Source organism: Triturus cristatus, chromosome 3_2 (genome assembly GCF_964204655.1).
Source record: "Triturus cristatus chromosome 3_2, aTriCri1.1, whole genome shotgun sequence".
Lineage (NCBI taxonomy): Eukaryota > Metazoa > Chordata > Amphibia > Caudata > Salamandridae > Triturus > Triturus cristatus.
In genome coordinates this window covers 629,773,414-629,794,046 of record NC_140584.1, presented here as the reverse complement: position 1 = coordinate 629,794,046, position 20,633 = coordinate 629,773,414, and positions in this window count along the sequence as shown.

Genomic DNA, 20,633 nt, shown 5'->3' with positions numbered 1-20,633 from the left:
AAATGGAAAGGATTGTTTTTTTAAGCAATTTCTGAAACAGAAAGTGTTTCTAGGATTTTCTCAAAGCAGAATTTATAATTGCCACAGTAAAACACTGAAACTGCATCAATAAAAAATGTAAACGTTAAATTCCTTCTAAGGAGTGCTGCAACTGCTCCAATAAAGATCCAGCAGGTGATCACTCCATTAAATGCACAGCAGTTACAGTGAGAAGTCCCTACAGTGTCCCAAATAAAGCATGACAGGCTGCTAAGTAGCAAAACTAGTGCTTCTCCAACAGCTGTGCTGCAAAGTGCTAGTACTGTCTCCTGCAGGGAAGTGCCTATGTTGTTATATTACTTGCACAGAAGCCCTCTTAATAGGGCCCAAATTATGGCATAGTGGCAAAGCTCAGGGGTCATGGGTCTCTCCCAGTCAAAATAAGGAAACGTTACTGAGCATTGGTGTAATTATTCCAAGAAATGTATAGCAGACCGCCTGAGAAAAGGGCAATATATTCTCACGCTTCCTACGAGTGCGCATTGTACCACACCTAAACGCACAATCTCAGATTGGACAACCCCGTACAGTAACCAGTTAAGGAGACTGTTGGACCTAACGTCCTTGAGGTAGCTTGACTCCGGCCAAAAGGCTTTTATCTCACTATGGCATTTCGTGCTTGCACCTCACCCATCTCACACTTCAACGCAATACCACTTAAAAATGACGCTACACCAAAACGAGGTTCAGACTCAGTAAAGAAGTTTTATCTTTCCTTCTCAGATGCACTCAATTAACATTTTCCATTACATTCAGGATTAACATTACAAGATATTCAGAGCAACCGTGTGACTTCTTTCATTATCTCAGTATAGCACGTTCCTAGCCTTCATCATATTGGTCAAACCAGTACCTCGTTTCTCATATCTCACATGACATCCCCACATATTCCATTTCCTGTAACCCTTCCTCCAGGTATACAGTGGGTCCACAGGTGGCCCTACAGACAGTTGGGTACCCTGGACACCTCACTTCTTGGGCTCTGGTCTATCACATATGATTCTTCCTAACATTAGACGCTATACGGATGTCTTGTATGGCTACTAGAGATCCCTGTTACACTTGAACTTGCACCTGTAGTCTCTTATTGACCAATAGTTACATTAACTTGGTTGAACATTGGCATATGAACCATCCCAGCCCCTGGGAATCAGAATTACACAATTGAATCGCTTTTCCCTCTCAACCCCACAACATAGTTCACAGTCTCGCAAGGCACCGGTGGTTTCTTCTCTCCACCCAGTATCTGGCCTTAAGTCCACCAGCCCCCCCCCCCTTTCTACTCAAGTCCCGCTTACTGTCAACCTCTTGGTTTTCTCCTCCTGACGATCGGCGAAGTTTGAGCCGAGTTTCCACCTCTTCCGTCGTTGCCAGGGGGAAAGAACCCTCTCAACTCACAAGGAGGGCGGTAATGAGGCACCCCCACCCTTTTTCTCCCTTGATGATTCCCCAGCTCGCGAGTCTCACTAGGGGTAGCCCGCTTTCCTCTCACCCGCGACCTCGCTGGCCACCCGGCACGAACTGGTGTCCTCCCCTCGCAGCTCCAGGAAGGCTTCCCGCCTGAGGCAACCCTGTGAAGAGGCGCGGACTCCTTGGACTTCCCACGTCAAGGGGCGGCGCCTTGATCTTGGGCCCTGTCACTCGATACTGGCTGCGTCTCGCGTCAGCTGCTCCGACGCGTCGTCCTCACGCCGGCTCCCACCAGGAAGCTCCGACTCCGGCTCCGACCCTCCCAGCTCACCGCAGACTACTTCCCCGCAACATCCAGCGATCCTCCACCTTGAGTCAGTGGCGACGGCCTCCAGTCACCGCGCCTCCCCAGGACTACGCACCGGCCCATGGCATCCCGGCCAGTGACGGTGAGTCTCATGCGCGCGGGGCTCCCAGGGTACAGGCTGGTTTCCGCTTCAACGACAACGGGCCCCTGAAGTCCCTAGCGCGTCAGGAATTAGGATTGCGCCGCACTTTACTGACACAGTGCTTGGGTGGATGTCACTTGGGTCTTAGAGCGCTAAGCTGACAGAGTGCCTCACTGTTTCTCAGAGGGGCTGAAATTAAGGGGGCCAGGGTCGCACTGCCACGGTCCGGTAGTCAGTCGCCCTTTCGCTACCAGGCTCAATCCTCTGTCTCCAAAGCCCCAGGCAACTACAGGAATGTGAGCAGGGTGGTTCTAGACGGCAACTCCTCCCCTGGTCCTCCTTCAGGGATTCTGGCTATAGGGAGGCCACCATGGACGATGACCTCCAAAGTCATTGGCTGTGTGCAGGGACCGGTCAGAAGGTCAGGGGTGGTGTTAACTGATGAGAGAAGACGTGCAGACCCTGAGACCTGTCAATTCCCTATCTAGCGCAACCACCTCCCCACTCAGGTGCCTTACTCCTGACTACCTCACAGCTCAACTAAGTCCTAAAATGGCCGCCCTACCCCCACCTCTATTTATCACCTGGGGCCTGACTGGCCAGAGTGGCCCAGAAGGTTCCGGCACCTCCCATGGCAGTCGATGGCCCAGGTGCTGAGGTGACAGTTGGAGCCACCATTTTATGAGACAAGCCTCCATCTTCCTATTTCCTCATTGAAGCACCTTGCGCCTCTCCCTCAGTTAGCAAGGATGAGGCTCCCAGAGCCTCTACATCAACACCAAAAGTAGTTAGTGAACAGGAAAAAAAAATGAGAAGGGAAAGGGAAAAAAAAGAATAATATGAGGAGGGAACTGCCAAAGGGCTGACAGGTCTAACACGCGTCCCCCCCAGCTGAAAGTGGGGAGAGCTACCCAATCCCTTGGGAGTTCTCTTCACTAAGGCGGAAATACCTGGAGAGACCATCAGCATTGGCGTGGTCCACTCCTGGGCGATGTTCCACCCTAAAGTCCATTCCCTGTAGGGAGATGGACCACCTCAATAACTTGGGATTCTCGCCCCTCATTTGCATCAGCCACCTGAGGGGCCGGTGGTCGGTCTGAACCAGGAAGTGCGAGCCAAACAGGTATGGCCGCAGCTTCTTCAGAGCCCACACCACCGCAAAAGCCTCCCTCTCAATCGCACTCCACCTCTGTTCCCGGGGGAGTAGTCTCCTAGACAGGAAAACCACCAGTTGGTCCAGACCCTCTTCATTGAGTTGCGACAGCACTGCCCCGATGCCATGCTCCGACGCATCCGTTTGGACGATGAACTCCTTGGAGAAGTCAAGGGCCCTGAGGACAGGCGCCGCACTCATTGCCTTTTTCAAGGTGTCAAAGGCTTGTTGACATCCGTTGAGGGTGCTTTTTAGAAGTGAGCTCAGTCAAGGGAGCCACAATAGTACCGTATCCCTTGACGAAGCGTCGGTAGTAGCCAGTGAGGCCCAGAAAGGCTTGGACCTCCGTCTGAGTCTTGGGGGGTTCCCAGGCCATGATGGTTTCAATCTTGGCCTGGAGGGGTTGCACCTTGCCCCGACCCACCAAGTGACCGAGGTACACTACCGACCCCTGCCCGATCTGGCACTTACTGGCCTTGATCGTCAGACCCGCTTGCTGCAAAGCCTGAAGGACAGCCTGAAGGTGACACAAATGGTCCTCCCAGCTGCTGCTGAAGACAGCGATGTCATCCAGGTACGCAACCGAAAAGGCCTCCATCCCGGAGAGGACCTGGTTCACCAGCCGCTGGAAAGTGGCAGGGGCGTTCTTGAGCCCAAAGGGCATCACACAGAACTGGTAGTGACCCTCAGGTGTGGAGAAGGCTGACCTTTCCTTTGCTCCATCTGTCAGGGAGATCTGCCAGTACCCGGATGTAAGATATTGGGCAGCTCCCAACCGGTCAATGAGCTCATCCGCCCTTGGGATAGGATGAGCATCGGTCTTTGTCACAGAGTTCAGTCCCCTGTAATCCACACAGAACCGGAGTTCTGGGGTCGTGCCCGGCGGGGCAGCTTTGGGTACCAGTACCATCGCACTGGACCAGGGACTGTTTGAAGGTTCAATCACTCCCAGTTCTAGCATCTTGGTGACTTCTCCATGGATGCTAGCCTTCACCTTATCTGACAATCGGTAGGACTTGGACTTCACAGGTGGGCTGTCCCCTGTGTCCACGTCATGGGTACACAGATGAGTCCTTCCCGGGATAAGTGATAACAAGGAAGCAAACTGCTCCAAAACTTGGTGGCAGCCCCTCTGCTGTTCGGGAGTTAGGGATGGTGAGAGGTTCACTCCCTCCACCGACCCATCCTTCTCTTGGGACGCAAAAAGATCAGGAAGAGGTTCACTTTCCTCTTCCTCTGACCCATCAGTCACCATCATTAAAGTGACCTCGGGTCTCTCTTGGTGGGGCTTGAGGCGGTTGACATGGAGCACCTGATGGGGCTGCCTGGGGGTCTTAAGGTCCACCACATATGTTACCTTACCCTTCTTCTCAATCACCTCAAAGGGGCCTGACCAGCGATCCTGGAGGGCGCTAAGCTCTCCAGGTTCCATCACCCACACCTTCTGGCCAGGCTCCAGCTCCACCGGGTGAGCATTTCGGTCATACCATTCCTTCATGACCGTCTGGCTGGCTTCTAGATTCTCGGAAGCCTGTTTCCACAACCGAGCCATTTGGCTACGAAAGGCCAGCATATAGCTCACCACATCTTGGGGAAGTTTCCTGGGAGCCCTTTCCCATCCATCCTTCACCAGGCTGAGTGGTCCACGAACAGGGTGTCCGTACAACAGCTCGAAGGGGCTGAAGCCCACTCCCTTCTGTGGTACCTCCCAGTAGGAAAATAGCAAACAAGGTAGGAGGACGTCCCATTTCCTCCGCAGGCTCTCGGGCAGACTCCTGATCATGCCCTTTAAGGTTTTGTTAAACCTTTCCACCAGACCATTGGTCTGGGGGTGATAAGGGGTAGAGAACCGGTAAGTGACTCCACACTCTTTCCACATAGCCCGCATGTATGCCGACATGAAGTTGGTACCTCTGTCTGACACAACTTCCTTGGGGAACCCCATCCGGGTGAAAATCCCCATCAGAGCCCGTGCCACCGCAGGTGCAGTAATGGTCCTCAGAGGGATAGCCTCTGGGTACCAGGTGGCATGATCCACCAGAACCAGGATAAACCTGTGACCGGCAGACGTTGGTGGATCCAATGGCCCAACAATGTCGATGCCCACCCTTTCAAAGGGGATGCCAACGACAGGCAGTGGTTCCAGGGGAGCCTTCAGCTTCACCCCTGTTTTCCCACTAGCATGGCAGGTTACACACATCCTACAAAAAGTGTCGGACGTAATCCTCATCTGAGGCCAGTAGAAATGAGGGACAAGCCGAGCAAAGGTCTTGTCCTGTCCCAAGTGTCCTGCCAAGGGTATTTTGTGAGCCAGTCCCAAAAGGAAGGCTCGGTAACGCTGGGGAACTACCAAGGCCCGGGATGATCCATGCACCGGAGCCTTGGGTTCGCTATAAAGGAGACCATCTTCCCAGTATATGTGGAAGTTCCCCGAATCGTTACCCGCTGCCTGGGCTTCGGCCTGTCGCCGCAAACCCTCAAGGGTAGGGCACTCCTTCTGGGCCCGACAAAGCTCCTCCCGAGTAGGTCCTCCCTCCATCTGCCAGTCTGAAGGGGTAGGTAAGCCCTCCAGGGAAGTCACATCCCCCTCCGTAGACTCCGGGACCACCTCAGTCGCCCCATCCATCTTCTGAGGTTCAGATGCCGGGGCAGGCTTCCCCTGTCCCCGTTTACCCTTTCTGGCAGCTGGTTGGGCCTTTGTCCCAGGCTCCAACCTCTCTGAACTCCCTCTTCGGGCAGTCACGGACCGTGTGTTGGTTCACGTCCACTCAGGTGTCCCCAACATCCCCATGTGGGCCCTGAACTCGACCTCCTTCCACGCCGAATGTTCAAGGTCATTTCCCAACAGACAGTCGACCGGCATGGCAGGGCTTATCGCAACTCGTAGAGGACCCGCAACCCCTCCCCACTCAAAGGGAATCTGGTCCACCGGATGGTGACCCTCTCGGTTGTCAGCCATCACAACCGGGTGGACTACATTGGGAACCACCTGCTCTGGGGACACCAGCTGACTCCTTACCATAGTCATGCTGGCTCCTGTGTCCCTCAGAGCCTCCACCCTCCGGGCATTGATGGTGACCCATTGCCTGTGCTTAGTAGTATTCGAGGGCACCTGGGTCTTAGGAACCATCTCACAATCCCCTAGGGACACTAAGGTTAGCCCTGCCCACTCACCTCCCTTATCTAGGGGCAACTCCTCCCCGAGCACTACACTCGCCACCCCAGGGGTCTTTCCTCCAATGGGAGGGTGTGGTCTCTTGGGACACTTGGCATCCCCCTTATAGTGCCCAATCTCGCGACACTCATAACAGCGGACAACCCTAGGCTGCTGACCACGGTCAGGATAAGGGGGTTTGTGGGGCCAACCTTAGGAGGGAATCCTAATCCCTTTCCTTGTGAACTCTTTTGGGGGCCTTTAGAGAACTCCTTCTTTTTGTCTCCCCCCTCTTTCTTCTGGGGGGCGCCCTGTCCAGCCCCTTGGAAATTCCCTCCAGTCCCTTTTGAGGATACCCGGGTACTTGCCCAGATATCCGCCTCCTCGGCAAGCTTCCTGGGATTAGTTAGCTTGCTGTTCACCAGGTGTTGACGCAGCTCCGGAAAACTTTTCTCGAGGAGGTGCTCCTTTAAAATCAGATTATACAACCCCTCGTAGTCCTTTACCTCACTGCCCTGTACCCAGCCCTCCAAGGCCTTCTTGGCGTAGTCCAGGAAGTCTACCCAATTCTGGGTGGCCAGCTTTTGACTGCCCCGAAACCTCTGCCTGAATTTCTCAGGGGTCAACACAAACTTTCTAACTAGGGCGACCTTCATGGTGGGGTAATTGGTCTGATCTTGCTGCTCCAAAGCTAACAGGGCATCCCTCCCCACCGGAGGCATATACCTATACAGACCACCCCCCCACTGTGCTTCGGGGATCCCATGGGCTCGTGAGGAGACCTCATAGGCAGCCAGCCATTTAGCAATGTCATCCCCGACACCATAGCTGGCAACTACGTCCTTTGGCAGATAGGGTCTGGGCTCCCTGGGGATCTCTCTATGTACGCTGCCACCAACGGGACTGCTGGGGGTTCCAAACTGTAGGGTTTTGAGTTCTAATTCCTTTAAATGGAGCTCATGGAGGAACCTCCTCTCCTCCCTCTCTTTCTCCAAGCGAGCCAGATCCATTTTGAACTGCCTCTCCTCCCTCCTGTCAACTAAATCAGCTGATGACAGGCTCCCCCCCGAAGCGCTACTACCCGCTCTTGAAGGGGCACTAGGTCCTACGTCCATGCTGCCGCTCCCAGGGGGGAAAAGTAATTCTGTTTCTTCTGTGATGTCCGGTCCTGGCCCCTCCTCCTGTTTCCCGCTAGGGTGGGCCATAACCCAGGCTCTCAAGCTAGTTTGGAGTTCTATTTTCTTCGCCCCCTGCTTGAAAAATACCTCCCTCTCCTGGCAAAATTCCTTCAGTTGGGTCACAGTATATTCTTCCAGCCTACCCAACTCAAACTCCATCCTACCAGGTGGGACCGCACACTGCAGAAAAGAACTTCACAATAGGACACCTTTCCTTTAAGAGGAAGTACACCACAGGACAGGACAATTTTGAAAAAAAATCCAATTAGGGAGGCAACCTGGAGAAAACTCCAGTAAAAACAATCAGGTGTAGGGTGTGGCGCACGCCAAACTGCTGATGAGTGGATGCAAGCACAGATTCCGGATCCCACCGCTGAACACCATCTTGTTGGACCTAACGTCCTTGAGGTAGCTTGACTCCGGCCAAAAGGCTTTTATCTCACTATGGCATTTCGTGCTTGCACCTCACCCATCTCGCACTTCAACGCACTACCACTTAAAAATGACGCTACACCAAAACGAGGTTCAGACTCAGTAAAGAGGTTTTATCTTTCCTTTTCAGATGCACTCAATTAACATTTTCGATTACATTCAGGATTAACATTACAAAATATTCAGTGCAACCGTGTGACTTCTTTCATTATCTCAGTATAGCACGTTCCTAACCTTCATCATATTGGTCAAATCAGTACCTCGTTTCTCATATCTCACATGACATCCCCACATATTCCATTTCCTGTAACCCTTCCTCCAGGTGTACAGTGGGTCCACAGGTGGCCCTACAGACAGTTGGGTACCCTGGACACCTCACTTCTTGGGCTCTGGTCTATCACATATGATTCTTCCTAACATTAGACGCTATACGGATGTCTTGTCTGGCTACTAGAGATCCCTGTTACACTTGAACTTGCACCTGTAGTCTCTTATTGACCAATAGTTACATTAACTTGGTTGAACATTGGCATATGAACCATCCCAGCCCCTGGGAATCAGAATTACACAATTGAATCGCTTTTCCCTCTCAACCCCACAACATAGTTCACAGTCTCGCAAGGCACCGGTGGTTTCTTCTCTCCACCCAGTATCTGGCCTTAATTCCACCAGCCCCCCCCCCTTTCTACTCAAGTCCCGCTTACTGTCAACCTCTTGGTTTTCTCCTCCTGACGATCGGCGAAGTTTGAGCCGAGTTTCCACCTCTTCCGTCGTTGCCAGGGGGGAAAGAACCCTCTCAACTCACAAGGAGGGCGGTAATGAGGCACCCCCACCCGTTTCCTCCCTTGATGATTCCCCAGCTCGCGAGTCTCGCTAGGGGTAGCCCGCTTTCCTCTCACCCGTGACCTCGCTGGCCACCCGGCACGAACTGGTGTCCTCCCCTCGCAGCTCCAGGAAGGCTTCCCGCTTGAGGCAACCCTGTGAAGAGGCGCGGCCTCCTTGGACTTCCCACGTCAAGGGGCGGCGCCTTGATCTCGGGCCCTGTCACTCGATCCGGGGAAGGCGGCCTCCAGGCCTAATGGCTGCGTCTCGCGTCAGCTGCTCCGACGCGTCGTCCTCTCTCCGGCTCCCACCAGGAAGCTCCGACTCCGGCTCCGACCCTCCCAGCTTACCGCAGACTACTTCCCCGCAGCATCCAGCGATCCTCCACCTTGAGTCAGTGGCGACGGGCTCCAGTCACCGCGCCTCCCCAGGACTACGCACCGGCCCACGGCATCCCGGCCAGTGACGGTGAGTCTCATGCGCGCGGGGCTCCCAGGGTACAGGCTGGTTTCCGCTTCAATGACAACGGGCCCCTGAAGTCCCTAGCGCGTCAGGAATTAGGATTGCGCCGCACTTTACTGACACAGTGCTGGAGTGGATGTCACTTGGGTCTTAGAGCGCTAAGCTGACAGAGCGCCTCACTGTTTCTCAGAGGGGCTGAAATTAAGGGGGCCAGGGTCGCACTGCCACGGTGCGGTAGTCAGTCGCCCTTTCGCTACCAGGCTCAATCCTCTGTCTCCAGAGCCCCAGGCAACTACAGGAATGTGAGCAGGGTGGTTCTAGACGGCAACTCCTCCCCTGGTCCTCCTTCAGGGATTCTGGCTATAGGGAGGCCACCATGGACGATGACCTCCAACGTCATTGGATGTGTGCAGGGACCGGTCAGAAGGTCGGGGTGGTGTCAACTGATGAGAGAAGACGTGCAGACCCTGAGACCTGTCAATTACCTATCTAGCGCAACCACCTCCCCACTCAGGTGCCTTACTCCTGACTACCTCACAGCTCAACTAAGTCCTAAAATGGCCGCCCTACCCCCACCTCTATTTATCACCTGGGGCCTGACTGGCCAGAGTGGCCCAGAAGGTTCCGGAACCTCCCATGGCAGTCTATGGCCCAGGTGCTGAGGTGACAGTTGGAGCCACCATTTTATGAGACAAGCCTCCATCTTCCTATTTCCTCATTGAAGCACCTTGCGCCTCTCCTTCAGTTAGCAAGGATGAGGCGCCCAGAGCCTCTACATCAACACCAAAAGTAGTTAGTGAACAGGAAAAAAAAATGAGAAGGGAAAGGTTAAAAAAAGAATAATATGAGGAGGGAACTGCCAAAGGGCTGACGGGTCTATATCATATGAAGTACCATAAAGGGACCTGCATAGGTGTTTAAGGCTACCAGCATACTGCAAACCATAAAACTGCTTATGTGTCTCTCATACTTCATCATCCACCACAAGGCAATGTGCTGCAACTCCTAACACAATAACCGCAGTTCGGTGTTCATCATGCACGACATGGAAACACTTGCCACATAAAATCAAAACAAAGAGAACAACCTTCCAACCACACACCCTACATGGTGTAGCGTGCTACCCATGTAGAAAAATGCGTCAGCGCCCCACATTGGGTAGTAAGCGCTATATAAATGTTGCAATACAATAAAACACACTGCTACAACTTACCTAACACAGAGTTCAGATCTTGGAGATCAATCGCCTGCCCTCACCACTGAGGCTTCCTGCAAATACCATCTTCAGATACACAATCTTACCAAACTTCCACAGAGAATGAATATCCAAATTCACACCACCAAAGCGTTTCACTGAATAAAATACTATTTCTACTGACTTCAACAATGTTTGTTAAGAAATGGTCGTGCATATCTGAAGCATGCAAACCATGCACTGTTCTACATCAACTCGGTACATTTGTAAAATACATAAACAGATTAATTAATTATTCTCAGTGGAAAAGCATGAGTACAGCGACATTTTAAGTGAAGTTGATACTCGTCAGCTAAGTCGTCAGCTGTGTTTGGGTGGGTCGGGAGGATTAGATCTTAGGAGGGGGAGTGGTTCAGACTCTAATGAATATGCCAAAGGTTGTTCCTCCTAGAGCGCTCTTGGACCAAATAGCACCCACTGCATCATTACACTAGTTCAAAAGCATCTGCTATAAAAGCAATGTGAATGTAGGCTGAGCTGTTTTCCTCCAGAGCAGCTGCTGTGTTTTAGAACCTGTTTATTAATGGCATCAAGCCAGCCATTTTGTATTAGCTCAATAAATGCCTGCATAAGTTATGGCAGCTGAAAATCGACATGGCAGCTTTTACTGCTACAAGCAGCCAGTATGTGCTGGGTTTGCTGCACCTAATGACGCACGATCCAAGTGTTTGAAGTGGAAAGAAGATTTTCAGGTAATCACAGCCTTTCAAAATGTGCTAAAGTGGTAGACATGGGCCAATGCAGGCTATAATGCTGCTACTGAAATAAGCCAGTAAAAACTTTCAGTATTTAAGAAATTGTAATCCACTGGGAAACGCAAGCACTCTCCCATTGTTAGTATGACAGTCTTTCGACCAAGTTGATATAGAGTGCTTTTAAATTTGAAGATGCCCGGGGGCAAGTGCAGACTCTGGCCTATGAAAAGTGTTCTCTGCTGTCCGGGGTCATTTTGTTGTGCTCTTGAAAGTGAGGCAGACGAGCTGAAGTGGTAGTTACACACTCTTAAAGGTTTAGCCATTCTTTTTCTGGAACTCAATAAAAGGAAATGTAGGAAGGTCTTGTTGTGACGAGTAGGTATTGTTTCATAAAGCGAGGCAATGCTGCTGAGGAGTGAAACATCTCTTTCTTGTATTACCAAGACTGCAGAGAAGGTAACACGGTGTACTCCAAAAATGCATGCAATTGAAAGCAAGTACTATTCTATTAACACTTTGGCATTCCTGCTGAGAAGTGCAAGTGTTATCATTATACCAGTATAGCAGTCCAGCAGTGAGGTGAAGATGCTGTCCTATTACAGGTACAGAGGTCCTGCGGAAAAGTGCATGTGCTATCATATTTACAGTCTAGCAGTCCTGTGGAGAAGTGCAGGTACTATCATATTACCAGTTTACCAATCCTGATGAGAGATGTAGGTGCTGTCGTATTACTGGTATGACAGTCGTGTGGAAAAGCGCATGTACTATCATATTTCCAGTTTAATAGTCCTGCTGAGACATGCAGGTGCTCTCATATTACCAGTACAGAGCCCAGCTGAGAAGTGCAGATACTATCATATTACCAGTTCACTTATCCTGCTGAGAAGTGTAGGTGCTGTCCTATTACTGGTATGGCAGTCCTGCAGAGAATTGCATGTGCTATCATATTGCCAGTATGTCATGCTGAGACACACAGGTACTATCATATTACCAGTATAGCAGTCCAGCTAAGTGTAGTCCTATCACTGACCTATTACAAATATGGCAGTCCCGCAGTAAAGTGCACGTGCTATCATATTAACAGCATTGCAGTCCTGCTAAGAAATACATGTGCATTCATTCCTATTACCAGTATAGCAGTCCTGCTGTGAAGTGCAGCTGCTCTCCTATTACAGAATTGGCAGTCCTGCAGAAACGTGCATGTGCTGTATTATCAGTATAGCTGTTCTGCAGAAAAGTGCATGTACTGTCACATTATCAAAATATCTGTCCTGCAGATAAGTGCATGTGAAGTCACGTTATAAGTATAGCTGTCCTGCAGATAAGTGCATGTGCTGTCACATTATCAGAATATCTGTCCTGCAGAAAAGTGCATGTGCTGTCACATTATCAGAATATCTGTCCTGCAGATAAGTGCACGTGCTGTCACATTATCAGTATATCTGTCCTGCAGATAAGTGCACGTGCTGTCACATTACCATTATATCTGTCCTGCAGATAAGTGCACGTGCTGTCACATTATCAGTATAGTTGTCCTGCAGATAAGTGCATGTGCTGTCCTATCACTGCTATTGCAATTTAGCAGAAAAGTGCAAGTGCTAGCATATTACAAGAATAGCAGACCTGCTGAAAAATGTAGGTGCTATCAAATTACCAGTAACTCAGTCCTGCTGGGAATTGCAGGTACTGTCCTGCTCCTGGAATGCAAATCCAGCTCAGAAGGTAGTATTTTATTACTTGTATTGCAGCCCACTGAAAAAGATATTGCTCTCTACTTAGCACAAGTTTAATCTTGATGAACAATGCTGTTATTCTGCTAATAAGATTATGCTTTCATGCTTAGGATGTAAAGTTGTAACTTGTCACTTGTCATTTTCCAACTGAGAAACAGAAATATTGTTATTTTAAAGGCATACTTGTGAGAAAGGCGAGTGCTTTTCTTTTACAAACAATCTAGTCCTGCTGAGAAACGCAGATGCTAATTAACTACGACATTCTTCTTTTATTTACGAAAACTACAATATGTAAACCACAAGTCTATGGATTGACCAATGTTGATACAGAATGGAGAATGTTAACCCCTTCCCCACTCATGATGGAACCACTCCGTCATGAGCCACGGTCGCCGTGTGCTCATGACGGAGTGGTTCCGTCATGCTGCGGCCGTTGGCGGCCGCGCCGCCCACGCGGCGCTAATTCCCCGCCTGTGCGGGCGATTAGCGCAGTGGGCGGAGTCATGACAGAACCACTCCGTCATGAGCACAGCTCAACCGCGGCTCATGACGGAGTGGTTCCGTCATGAGCACCGCGCCACCGCGCTGCCCCCAAGCCCCCCCCCAGCGCTGCGGCGGAATTCCCGCTGCAGCGAAAGGGTTAAACAGAAGTGTTCATAGGCCTTTTCTTATTGGCCTGTGAGTCAGTGCCGTAACGTAAAATGATGGGGCCACCCTGCAGAATATAGAGGGAGCCCCCGTGTCTCCCATATCTCACAGATATTCATTGGCTTTTGGGATGACAGCGACATACTGAAGGATTTGGGGGCTCACCTGCGCTGCAGGAGCATGTGCTACACGGTGCAGTAAGTTGTGAAAGGTCGCTTATAAGGACGCAGCCGATTTCATACTTCAGGAGAATATAGAGAATGAAACAGGGGGGAGGCAATATGGGGAAGATGCTAGAGTTCCAACAGGACTGTTAGGGGTGATTTTGTTTTTGGGGTGGGCTCGGTGAAAGATTGGTCAGACATTTGATGGTTGAGACAGGGTCTTAGATTTGGAGAAATGGATCCCTTTGCTTTAGACCTGAGTCCCACTATCTGCTACACCTGGAGCATTTCTTGACGCAAACAAGTTGATATTATGGTATAGATGGATCTGATCCCCATTACGTCTAGAGTTGAGAATGCCCCAAATCACATGGTCCAGTCAAGTTGGCAAGTTGGGATAAATACGAGGATGCCTTTGAGCTGTTAAATCAGGAATAAACACCTTTTGCCACTGTGAATTCTTGCCTATGTCAAATGTACAGAGTGTGGGTGTGTGTGCCTGTGTGTGCGTGTGTTTGTGTGTTTATATATATAAAATTATAGAGTGGTGGTAGCCACTCTGTAGTTAGGATTCCCAGGCATAGGTTTCCTCAGCTTTTTTGCTTGATAATACCTTTTGCACTGGGTGACGAATCTCCACGAAACGTTGCAGGCCTATTGCTTTTATTGCTTTTTCTACATTGGCTAGTGAAGCAAAGTTTCATGGTGATCAGTTAAGGGGGTGCAAAGAAAAAAGGGGGTTCCAAAATACGTTTTTTTTCACCAATGCATTTTCCATAAACTTTTTATAGGCAGATAGAGCGGCAAAAGGGCTGAATGGATTTCCATGAAATACGGTAGGAATATAGATTAGGGTGTGGAAAGGATCCTTTTTGGTATTTGATGTGAATTGGTTCAGTAATTTTTAAGAAATAAGGGACACAAAGTTAGTGCTAAAGTTGGTGGCGATAACGAAACACAATATGGTTGGTTAATCAAAATGAAAAGGCAGCCATCTTGATAACACCACACTTTGCCTTTGTTTTGACTTTAAATAAGAAATATAGGTTAGTGTTGTTTTTTTAATCTTGAGTAAGAATTGGGCCAGTTTAGCAAACTGTATAGAAGTAGGGAACAGTATTTTTAGCGTGTTGTATATTTAAAAAAAAGTTTACGGAGTACCGCAGAAGTACCTAGAAATTACTGCAGTACTTATTCGGCCAGGAAACTCCAATCAATTAATTAATCTGGTGACGCATGTTGAGATTAGTTACAGGCCAAATCGGTTTGCGAGCAGTCTGAAAATTGAATGTGCCGCCGAGTTCGAAGTCATCAGACTAATTAATTGATTGAAGTTTCCCAGCAAACTTCTGTCTGGCTGTGTAGCTGAAACGCACTCCATCACAGTCAGCCTGAACTTGTGACTCTGACCCAGTTCGACATGACCAAATACCAGCAGTTAGTGCTTTGCACATTTTGGCACAACTTTTACCAAAAACCTCTAAAACGCATAACTCCAATTCCACTCGTTGCATTTTGTCGTTTTGATGTAATTTAATTTATTAAAGATTCCTCTATTTTCTAAATGGGTTTGGGAGTTTTCTTGTGTTGTTTGTTTCATGTATTGCTGCTTTAGTGCTGCACAAACACTTTAAACTTTGCCTCTAAGTTAGACCTGACTAATTCTGTGCCAATTTACCAGAGGGTTTAGCACGCTTTTATTTAGTGACTGTTGTAGTTCAGCCTTACCATGATTATGATTATTATTTGAAGTGGGCTTCTCATCCCTTTAACCAATAATCTAATTTCTTACAATTTTTAATTCTTATTTTAGCTGTATAACTGTACAAATTATTGATCGATCAGATCTCAGCAGCTCTGTAAAAGTAAATCATAAGCCAGGCCAACAATACTAAAGTGTGAGAAAAGGAGACTTTAAGTAGATGGTTGAATTGTATCCATGGACCCTTCCTGAAAAAGGACGTTGTGGGAGCTTGGTTATCGCACACATAAAACCCGTTGGCCGCACACCCTTTACTGCCCCAGTGGTTACCAATCGGTATTCTGCATTATTCCAGTACTGAATGATGATTGGCCATTCAGCTTTTCTTATCCTTAGGCATGGGGCTTCCACGGGCCCTGCTTCCTGAAGAGTTCAGCAAGTGCTATGTCAACACATCAGCTGCCAACAGTTACCACTCCACCCACCTTAGAAGCCATCACATCTCACCTGCTCTGGCAGCCTGATATTAGCGTGGCGTATGCTGGAATTGATACAGGAAGCTGCCTGTCCCCTTAGACAGATATCTTAGAACAGCGTTGCAAACTGTCAAAGTGGTGAATACCATAGACTGAACGATGACAGACAGCATTAGTGCTTAACGTAAAGAAATTCATTAAATAGGGATGCACCGGCGGTGATGCTTTATACCAAGCTTAGGCATATATTTATCAATCCTGTTTGAGAGACATAAAAGACAGACTGTCAGGCATGTAAAAAGAGCCATTGCGTTGTGGCTTGTTATTCTGGGCAGACGCTGAGTCTGCTGTAGGTTAAACAGGATAATAGAGCATTTTCCACTATTCTCAACAGGCTATATTTTAACCTACAAAGCAGCTACTTTTCTACTGAAGGACTGAAATGTTGTGTAAGTTGGACTGATGAAAAGTGGAATGTATGGGCTCACCGATTATTAGCACAGGACACCACCATCTGCTCCCCAAGTGACAGTGTGTTGGGCTTCTACTTTATCACCCTTATGTGTGGTTTCAGAAACATAGGGGCTAGAAGAACCTGTGTGAAGTAAATGTGTTAAGGTACTTACAGTGACACTTAAAGACACTTTGCAGATTTCAGAATCATGACTCGCCATATTCACCCATCAGCAACTCCCTCTCAGTTGTCAATCTCTGTGCAGGTACTGAAACGTAGGGTATCTGTATGGGGAGCAGCACAGCTTGGCACCTGGGTGCAGGAGTGTTAGAAATGGGATTTCTGGTTGGCTAGGGCATGTGCCTATGCCAGGCAGAATCCCCCACTCTAGTCAGGGCAAGGGGGTTATACGCTGAAAATAAACCCTGTTCACCCCCTTTGTAGCTTGGCAGAGCAGTCAGACATATCCCTGCGGCAATGTGTAAAGCGTTTGCACAACACACTCACACACCAGCAACATACTAGGCACACCACAAAAGAAACTCCACACAAGAGCATATAAAAAATAGCCTTTGTATTATTCATAAAACACATTAGAACATATCACAAATATACACCGTGCCACCATACACTTATCATGACTTTACAGATTACACAAATCATTAGGCCAATCGGGCCACTGTCATAATCATCACAACTCACAGTTAGTGAGAATCACTAGCAACTACTGGCGAGGGTGCACTGAGCACACCACCTCTAGGCATAACAACATATCATCAGCAGTGCACCATAGGAACCAGTCGCAGCTGTGCACATATCCTGATTACCATAAGTACATCAGGCCCCTCTGAGATGTAAACTACACAATAGCTTATGCATACACAACATCATCAGCAGTAAATCATAGTACAACCCTTTTAAGGGGCACACATTACAACCGCATCAAGCATTAGGCATTGCGTCATACTTGCACAGACGCGGACTGACTTCCAGCAGCTTCTTACGGACCTCGTAGCCCCCAGCTGTGCCAGACTGGGAGATGCTGCTTCCTCCTGTTGGGCGCTAGTCAGCTTCCTCCTTCCTGGGGGAGATCTGCACACAATCAGGCTCTTTACTCAAGGGAGCCACACCTACGGTCGGGCTTTCCCTGCCTGACTTCCAGTTTGTGGGCTGCTCTCGCCACGTACAGAAGAAGAGCCCACTTCTCGGGCTTATGGGGACAACTTGCAAAGCACCCACCACATGCTTCTAGTGGTCAGGACCCCCACACTTCAGGGGTACAAGAATGCAGAGCTCCCCACTCTTTCTCCCTAGTGGCAGGAGGAAGGGGCTGCACTCCACCGGCTACTCCCTCCAGAAAGCGCTCCTGAGGTGCAGAACACAGTGCTCACCAAGCGCTTGGCTGAGGATCACTCCCATACAGGGGGGAGAAAAGAAAGCACAGCGCTGTTCCGATTTCCTCTAAGGCCAGCCACACAGTCCTGGTAAATCCCAGAGGAACGGGCTCAGGCAGGCCAGCACACTGGGTCCTTTCAACAGAGCAGCAGTCCCCTCAGCTGCCAAGCAGAGCAGCAGGTCAGTCCCCAGTGGTGGTTCCTCCTGGCACACTGCAGTCTACGCAGTGTGCTCTCCCAAGTTCCAGAAGTTCACAGCCCCAATATTTATATGCCATAAATTCTTTTTTCTGCCCTGGTACAGGACCCTGGAGCAAACCAATTCTGGGGGGCAGTTATCAAGTGCACAACACTCCCCATTGAAAGTGTAGGCGCTGGCCCCAGACAAACCACAGGGTGGCGGAGCCATCAGTGTGGAAGGCAGGCACAGCCCTATTCAGGTTCAGGTGCTACTCCTCTCACTACTCCAAATGCAGATCAGGCCTATTCAGCCTAGCGCTGACTCACCCAGACCCTCTGGAGCCACTGCAACTCCCCAGCCCCGGTCACTCCAAGGCCAGACAGTCACTACACAACAAGCAGACACAAAGACACATAGCACACAGAAATGCCCACTTCTGAAAGTGGCATTTCTAAAATAGTAATAATAAATCTGCGAACACCAGGAGGCAGCATCTATCACCACTATTCCAAACATACCAAACTTCATCACGCTACCCCTCGAAGATCCAGAATTACCACTGAAGCGCATCTCAGGGAATCCCCAATGCATTCCTATGAGAGGGCAGCCTCACAGCAGTGAGAATCCAAATAGGACATGCCACACAGTTAAGGCACATGTCCTACCTTTTACCTACACCGCACCCTGCCCATAGGGCTAGCTAGGGCCTCCTTAGGGGTGACTGATATGTAGTAAAAGGGGAGTCATGGACGTGGCAACCACTTTATGTGTCACGTCACAGCGGCAGTAAACTGCACACACAGGCTCTGCAATGGCAGAGGCCTGAGACAGGTTTGAAAGGCCACTTTGGTGGGTGGCGCAAGCACTGCTGCAAGCCCACCAGAAGCATTTAATTTACTGTCCCTGGCTTTATGAGAAACCACTTTACAAGGGACTGATAGGTAAATTAAATACGCTAAACAGGTGTAAAGCAATCTTACCAAGTTTACCATAGAGAGCATATGCACTTTAACACTGAACAGCAGTGATAAAGTGCCCAGAGTCCTAAAACCACCAACAGGTCAGAAAAAATACTGGAGGAAGGCAAAAAGTTCTGGATGACCCTGCAAAAAGGGCCAAGTCCAACAAGGAGGACTTAATAGCAGAGCATGGCCAGAACCTCTTTCGGGCGCTTACTGGCCATGTGAGTGTCTGACATCATTCCTGGGGGCCCCATCACAGATGTTACTGACAATCTGTTAGCTAGTCTGCAACAAGTAAAAGAAGAGATTTTTACACACCATCATTGACTAAGTACAGGCTTGTTTGTATATTACTCTGGATCACCTACTCTTTATCTTATACTGCCAACTCTTCAAACATTTTATAGGATTATTTTATTTGATTTTGACAAGATATATTGAGTTTATGGAGTTTCGTACTATTTACTGGTATGACGTTTTTGTTATACACTTACCAGGATTGTTCATTTTGTCATTGCTCATTGGGTTTACAACAACATTACAATTTTAATCAGCAGATGGTAATTTGCATATTTTTTTAACTAAAGCAGTGTGGTACAGGTTTGTATTGAGGGTTATAGTCTGCCCACAGAGGCAGGTATGAACAGGTCTGTCCAAGATGACAATGTGTAGTGTGCCCTTGTCGGTTTTTCAAGAGGCTGAATCAGACATCTATTCATTCATCCATCCAGACAGCGAGCCATCCATCCGCATCCATACATCCATCAGCCCATCCCCCCATCTTCATCAGCGCACGATATTGGGTAATGGATGAATGCAATTACCGTGTGCACGGTGAAAAACCAGAAAAAAAAATTAAAAATAAATACATAACTTAGCATTTAAAAAAACCGTACAAATTCACTGAAAAAACCATAGGTTTCACACACGTTATAGTTAGGAATTAGCATTTAAAAAACCTTGCAAATTCACTTAAAAAACCATAGGTTTCACACAAGTTATAGTTAGCTGTACATTTCACTCGTAAAAAACCAATGAAATTCCACGTTATAGTTAGATCAGGTAACTATAACTTGCGCGACCGCAATCCACAATGTGTCATTTCAGATGTCATCATCGATGTCATGAGTGATGTCACTGACCATGTCATGAGTGATGTAATATGTGACGTCATCAGCAGTTTATTGTGGGCGCGCAAGTTATAGTTACCTGATCTAACTATAACGTGGAATTTCATTGGTTTTTTACGAGTGAAATGTACAGCTAACTATAACTTGTGTGAAACCTATGGTTTTTTAAGTGAATATATATATAGATATATATAGATATATATAGATATATATAGATTATCTACTGGCGGTCGCCAGTAGATAGTTATAGTTAGGACCATGTTTCCATAGGAAATCCGCAACATTCTATTTGGAATAACTTTGGCGCCGGTCGACGAATCCTCGCGAAATTTTCAAAACTAATGGGGCGCTACGCTCCGCTCCTACCCTGAAAGTCTCGGGGGGATTCGTCAAGCGGGGGCTGAGAAAAAAGGGGGGTCCCAAAACGCGTTTTCCCCATGCATTTTTCCATAGGACCTTTAGACACAGCTACAGCCCGAACGGCTGAACAGAGTTACTTGAAATTTGGCAGAGAGGCAGTCTACAGGTCAAGGAAGTGCCTTTTGTAGGTCTGGTGTAAATCTGTTCAGTATTTCCTGAGAAAATAGCATTTAAATCAATATATATATCTGTGGCAGCGCTCCGTGCGCTTACCGTGCGCTTACGGTAAGCTTACCGTACGCGTACGGTGCCGTGCGCGAGCGCTATTCTGATTGGCTGTTAGATCTTAGTAAACATTCGAATCGGTCGAAACCAGGAAG